At 39.4% G+C, this 6587-nt stretch overlaps 1 protein-coding gene across 1 annotated transcript in view; it reads left to right on the plus strand.

Annotated features, from left to right (window-relative positions):
• Positions 1–3478: 3478 nt before the first annotated feature.
• The window catches only part of LOC103363903 (protein sprouty homolog 3), a 55211-nt gene continuing 52102 nt past the window's right edge, over positions 3479–6587 (plus strand). Inside the window, exon 1 of the mRNA XM_008290859.1 lies at positions 3479–3489. The gene's annotated coding sequence lies outside the window, so the exon portion shown is untranslated. The remainder of the gene's footprint in view (positions 3490–6587) is intronic.

Below are 6587 nucleotides of genomic sequence, written 5' to 3' on the forward strand. Positions count from 1 at the left end.
AGGTCAATGTGGGAACATCATACAAAAGAACGTTCTCTAATGTGTTCCCTCTACAAAAAGATAAAATGTTCTACTTTTATTACGTTACATTACAGGAATGTTAAAAAGCATCCTATATAAAAAAACATGTTCTGTCATCTCGGTAACGTCTGAAAAACATTAATGTTGTAGAAAGTTTTTTTAAATTTATCATAGAACATTGTAAGAATGTTTCATAGAAGAACGTTCTATAATGTGTTCCCTCAACAATATCTCCAAAACATCCTCGGAACACTGCAGCCAGAATGTTCCACCTTTGTTAATATATCACATTACAGGAACGTCTTATAAAGGACGTTCTGTCATGTGAGGTCAATGTGGGAACATCATATAAAAGAACGTTCTATAATGTGTTCCCTCAACAAAAAGGCAAAATGTTCTACCTTTATTATGTTACATTACAGGAATGTTAAAAAGTGGCTTATATAAAAAAAATGTTCCGTCATCTGAGGCCTTAATAACATCTGAAAGACATGAACATTGGTTTGAGAACATTTCTTACTTTGTTATCATAGAGCATTATGAGAGTGTTTTATAGAAGCACGTTCCGTAATGTGTTCTGTCAACAACATCTCCAAAACATCCTCGGAACATTGCAGCCAGAATGTTCCACCTTTGTTAATATATCACAGTACAGGAACGTCTTATAAAGGACGTTCTTCCATCTGAGGTCACTGTGGGAACCTTTTGTTAAAGAACGTTGTATAACATGTTCCCTCAACGAAAAGGCAAAATGTTCTACCTTTATTATGTTACATTACAGGAACGTTAAAAAGTGTCCTGTATAAAAAAAACAAAAAAACAAAAAACGTTCTGTCTTCTGAGGCCTCGCTTATGTCTAAAAACGTTAATGTTGGTTTGAGAACATTTTTTACTTTGTCATCATAGAACACTGAGAATGTTTTAGAGAAGCATGTTCCATAATGTGTTCTCTCAACAACATCTCCAGAACATCCTCAGAACACTGCAGGCAGAATGTTCCACCGTTGTTCATATATTGCCGTACAGGAACGTTTTTATACAAGTGTTGGTTTGACAACGTTCCTCTCTGCCATCATGGAACATAATCTGTCTTCCTGACAACATCCTTTAAATGTTGAGATAAAAAACATTATATTAACTGTATGGGAACATTGCTGGCAATTTAAACATTCTTGAAATGTTGTCTGAACATTTGATGGAAACGTTTTCTGTAAAAAAAAAAAAATAGAACTTGTCGGTAACGTCACCCAATGTTGTTGGAACGTTTCCTGCCACCGCGTCACAGTTCAGGTCATTTGAGGCTGAATGTTCTCCCTCANCCTGCCACCGCGTCACAGTTCAGGTCATTTGAGGCTGAATGTTCTCCCTCAGACACTTCAGGACGTTGCAGGAGAACAAAATGATCAGCAGGTGAATGTTGGAGAAAACAAACATCTCCTGACCTGATGCTTCTTGTCCTGTTTTGGACGCTACGGTTCTTCTACTGTGAAAACGCAAACTACCACCTGCTGCTGAGAGACGATTGGTCAGGACGGTCAAGAGTCAACCAGGAATCACCAAACAGAAGCTCTGAATGAACCAGAAGCTGCTGGAACACAGCTGGCAGTGTCCACAGTGTTTGAAGAAACACGGGAAGTTCTTCCTCTAGAAACAGAACCTTAAAGCTCCACTGAAGTCTGCTGCTGATCACATGGACAAAGAAAAGGCCTTCTGGAGGAAAGTTCTGTGGTCAGATGGAACTAAAACTGAGCAGAAACATGTTTCGAGGAGAGAAAGTGAGGCCTTTAACCCCAAGAACACCAAACCTACCATCAAGCACGACGGTGGCAGCATCATGCTCTGGAGCTGCTTTACACAAAGTGAACAATGAAGATGAAGGATTACGACCACGTCCTTCAAGAAAACCTAAAATCATCAGAGAGAAGGTTGGTGCTTGGACACAGTTGGGTGTTTCAACAAGACAAAGACCCAAAACTAACATCAAACATGGTCAGAAATTGACTGAATAAGGCGAGAATGAAGGTTTTAGAAAGTCCTGACTTAAACCCCATCAAGAACCTGTGGACTGTGATGAGGAACAAGTCCGTGTAAGAAGGGCAACAAATTTAATTTAACTGCATCAATTGTGTCAAGAGGAGGTTCAAAGATAGAAGTTTGTGGATGGAAACAAGACGTTGGACCAAACATTAGTGTTTCTGTCTGTATATTTTTGACCATATGACCAGATTTGGTCATATTCCCAAAAGATCTTCAAGAAATCTAGATTTGCATGATAGCTTTTTTTGTGACAAAGAGTCACGTGTTTTAATGACTCCATGAATTATAGGAGTCTCTAGACTGTCTTGACATACACGTGTTCACAACTGTATATAGTGTCATTATAAAAGTATAAATTGTGATGAAAGTTTACTTAGTTTGAAGTGCAGCAGCATATTTCCTGAATTCTGCCTCTGTCGTGACACAAACTGACCAAACGGCATCACGTCAAGCTGCTGCGTCGCGTCCAGCAGGGGGCAGCAGCTTCCCTCGGCTGCTCCGACTCGACTCGAGGTCACGGAGTGGAGCTGATGGAGCAGAGAATGAGGTCATCGCAGATCTGTAGGGCTTGGCTCAGTTGGCTGCCTGTCAACCATTTTGACTCCAGTCACTGTTCTCAAAGCCCACATAGTCGCAGAGGAACCATCACAGAGCGCTGCGAAGGGGGCATCGCTGGGAAGCAACACATTACACCCAAAAAACAGAACATCACAGCAATCTGATTGTTTAGCATCATCTGAAATAAAGTCCTGGAAGATTCATGTGCAGGTTTTTGTGTTCTGGTTTGCAGATGATTAAACAGGATTTAGTGAGTTGGTTTGTAAAAATATTAAAGCATAAAAAGGTAAAATTAAACCATTTTGCACTTTTCAAACACTTTACAGTTACACAAAATAATCGAGAGACTCCAGAGAAGCTGCAAGAAACAATATCTTCATTATACCTTGTGCCTATTTTATGTTATTTGTCTTTACTTTTCTGCATCTTTTCATATTAACAACGAGCATCAACACAGTTCCAGCCAATGACGGGCCGAAGTTCACGACATGAATGAATGTTTCCTCACTGACACATTTCTTGAATTAATCGATTATGCAGCTCTTCCTATGCAGGACTCGTGAATTAAATATGAGAAGATACACAGAAAAAAAAACATGTTGCCTCAACCTGAATCCAGTCCTGACATGATCTATGTTTTATTTGAATCGTGCATTTTTTTAAAAAAAAAGACATATTAGAGATAGTTTGACTGTATGAGGACAGTTTTTGTTTACACTCAGGAACATATTCAGCTTGTAAATTACCAGCTAGTAATCAGATTGTAGCTCTGCTTTCTTCTGGATAAAATAAAACACAAATTGGCCTTAAAAGGATTCAAAGTTCACGTCAATCAAAATCCAACAATAAAAATTCTGTCACCACTTTGTGTTTGTTGCCATCAAGTTCTTTAAGTTGCACCTCTGTCTGCAGGATGATGTAATTTCATGCAAAAAGAACAAATAACCTTCTTTCTTATAGATATAATCACTGATTAAGATCACGGAGGCACGTGCAACAAATTTAAGTTGAATGACTTGAATGCCAAACCTCAGCTGATTTACTGCAGAAACAAGTTGCCTCATTTAAGGCTTCATCCACACAGACACGTTTTAAAACCATCTACATACAGACGAGCCGTTTGGAATTGTGTCAGAAAAACAATCTCGCTTTGTATTAAATCCCCTGAAAATGCTCCTCTTAGTACGATTCACTGGTTAGTCGTAGAGTCATGTGACAAGAGCCCGACCAATCAGGTAGCGGCTGACCCAACCAGGAAGTGAACGCCGTCATTCCAGTTTCATCAACAACGCATCAAACACCAGAGGAGACGGCCACGTTACAGCTTCTGTTTAACTGAAAATGCACAAAATAAGACTGAGCACAGAAGACACAGAGGCTTTATTGTGTAGAAGTTAAATTTTAAACTTGTAGCTTGTATATACCCACCGTTATTGCTGTTGTTTCAGGTGAACGCTGTGATAGATTACTGTAAAGTACGACCAAATTAGTGTTCTGTTTTGTCCAAACGAACCAACTAAAAATGATCAAATCTGATGCTTTTTGGAGTCAAAACCAATAATTAATGGCTAGAACAACTAACAGTGTGAACTGAACAAAAAATGTGACTTCAAAAAACACCAAACAGACACAAAACCGTGCAAACAAAACACAACATGACACAAAACTACAGAACCTGTCACCAAGAGAAACAAATAAAACGTCACAAACATGACATGAAGACACAAAAGAGACGCCGGACGACAAAAAAATTAGACAGAAAACAAAAAAGATGTGACAAAAAAAACACAAAACGAGACACAAAATGACAGAAAGAGACAAAAGTTCACAAAAAGACAAACAGAACTTCATAAACAAGAAAAAAAATGAGACAAAAACAACACAGACGTGACTCAAGACAACGAGAAACGAGTCAACGCGATTCAAAACAAGTGATGTACTAAAGGCGGAACATTTTGTCTTTTTGTTGATGGAGAACGTTCTTCGATGAGAACGTTCTTCAGTGACGACAAAGGAAGGACGTCCTCATTGCAACATTAAAAAGTTTTTAGGTGACAGATATATTAATATAAAGGTGGAACGTTCTGGCTGCAATGTTCTGAGGATGTTGTTGAGGGAACACATAACAGAATCTATCAAAACATTCCCACAATGTTCCATGATAACAACCTAGAACGTCAGATGACAGAACGTTTTTAGAATGTTCCTGTATAAAGGTAAAGGTAGAACATTTTGCCTTTTTGTTGGGGGAACACAACATTAGACTTTGTTCTATAAAATGTTTCCACAGTGAGAACAAAGGAAGGATGTTCTCCTGCAATATTAGGAAAAAAATATATTCAAGATGTTATCTTGACCTCAGATGACAGAACGTTCTCTATGAGACGTTCCTGTGCTGTGATTTATTAACAAAGGTGGAATATTCTGGCTGCAATGTTCTGAGGATGTTGTTGAGGGAACATACTGTAGAAAGTTCTTCAGTCTCACAATGTTCCATGATAAAGGAGAACTGTTCTCAAACTAACGTTTAAAAAATTGAATGTAATGTTCCTGTGATGCAATATATTCAACGTAGAACACGTTGCCTTTTTGTTGATGGAACACTCAAAGAACATTCTTCTATAATGATAACAAAGAAAAGATGTTCTCAACACAACATTCACAAGAACATTCATTCATTTTAATATGTTATTAAGACCTCAGATGACAGAACGTTCTTTATGAGACGTTCCTGCACTGAACAAAGGTGGAACGTTCTGGCTGCAATGTTCTGAGAGCATTTTGGGGATGTTGTTGAGGGAAAACAATAAAGAAAGTTCTCCTACTGAACATTCTCACAACGTTCCGCAATAACAAGGGATTAATGTTCTCAAACCAGCAATCGAAAAATGTTTTCCGAGGCCTCAGATGATTTCTACGAGACGCTCCCGTACTGCGATGTACGAACAAAGGTGGAACATTCTGGCTGCAGTGTTCTGAGGACGTTTTGGGGATGTTGTTGAGGGAACACATTATGGAAGCTCTAAAACCACAATGTTCCACAACGCCACATCAGAATCAGAACTACTTTACTGACAGGACAACAAAGGAAGAACGTTCTAGAACCAGCATTCGGTTTTGAGAACTTTAGGGTGCAACGGGCTTTACCCATCCCGCCTTTAAGAAGAACATTCGGGGAACTAAAAGCAAACTTCTGGCTGGAATCATTAGTAGGACTTCAGGAAACGTTCTCAGAACCTTTTAGAAACCTTCCACATGAACTGGCTCCCACAGAACCTCTTTCTGTCACGTTCTAGCTCGTGCGCCACGAGAACACTCACACTCTCTCTCTCTCTCTCTGTAAACCCAATATCCTCTGAGGCCCGGGGGTTTTAGAGTGTAAAGGCAGGAAGAGGGAGGCTGCATTATCCACATCAAAGAGCCGGTTATCAGCCATAATCAATGCTTCCCCATTACGCTCTCCAGTCAGCCTCGCTCGCCCGCCCGCCCACTCTCTCTCTAATCAGATCAATATGCTTTATTGGCAGGGATGGGAGGATGATATTAATATTGGCAAAAACGGGGGGAAATTCATCAACACGGTGCAGGAAGAAAAAAAAAAAAGAAACGGTGATTAAATGTTTGACACTGGATATGAAGTCTGAACATCCGCCACATGGAGTTCAGGTTTAGTGGAGCGGCCGCGAAATACGAGCACGAAATGATACGAAAAGTCCACAAAGTACGATAAAAACAGCTTCTACATGCGCTTAAGTGTCTTCAAGAGTCGGTTTGTTCTGATGCTTTGCAAATATTTAATGAGAAAAGAAATAAGAGTGAACATAACTTGTTTCGGTGAGTATAAATGTAAAAGTGAAGGAACCTGACAGTCGGCTTTCTGCTGTAATCAGACGTCCTAAATGTCACAAAAATAGGAAATCCAGTTTCTGTCAATCCAGCAAAACCTGTAAAAACAACCAAACAATAGTCAG

Source organism: Stegastes partitus, unplaced genomic scaffold, assembly GCF_000690725.1.
Source record: "Stegastes partitus isolate 25-593 unplaced genomic scaffold, Stegastes_partitus-1.0.2 Scaffold699, whole genome shotgun sequence".
Taxonomy (NCBI): domain Eukaryota; kingdom Metazoa; phylum Chordata; class Actinopteri; family Pomacentridae; genus Stegastes; species Stegastes partitus.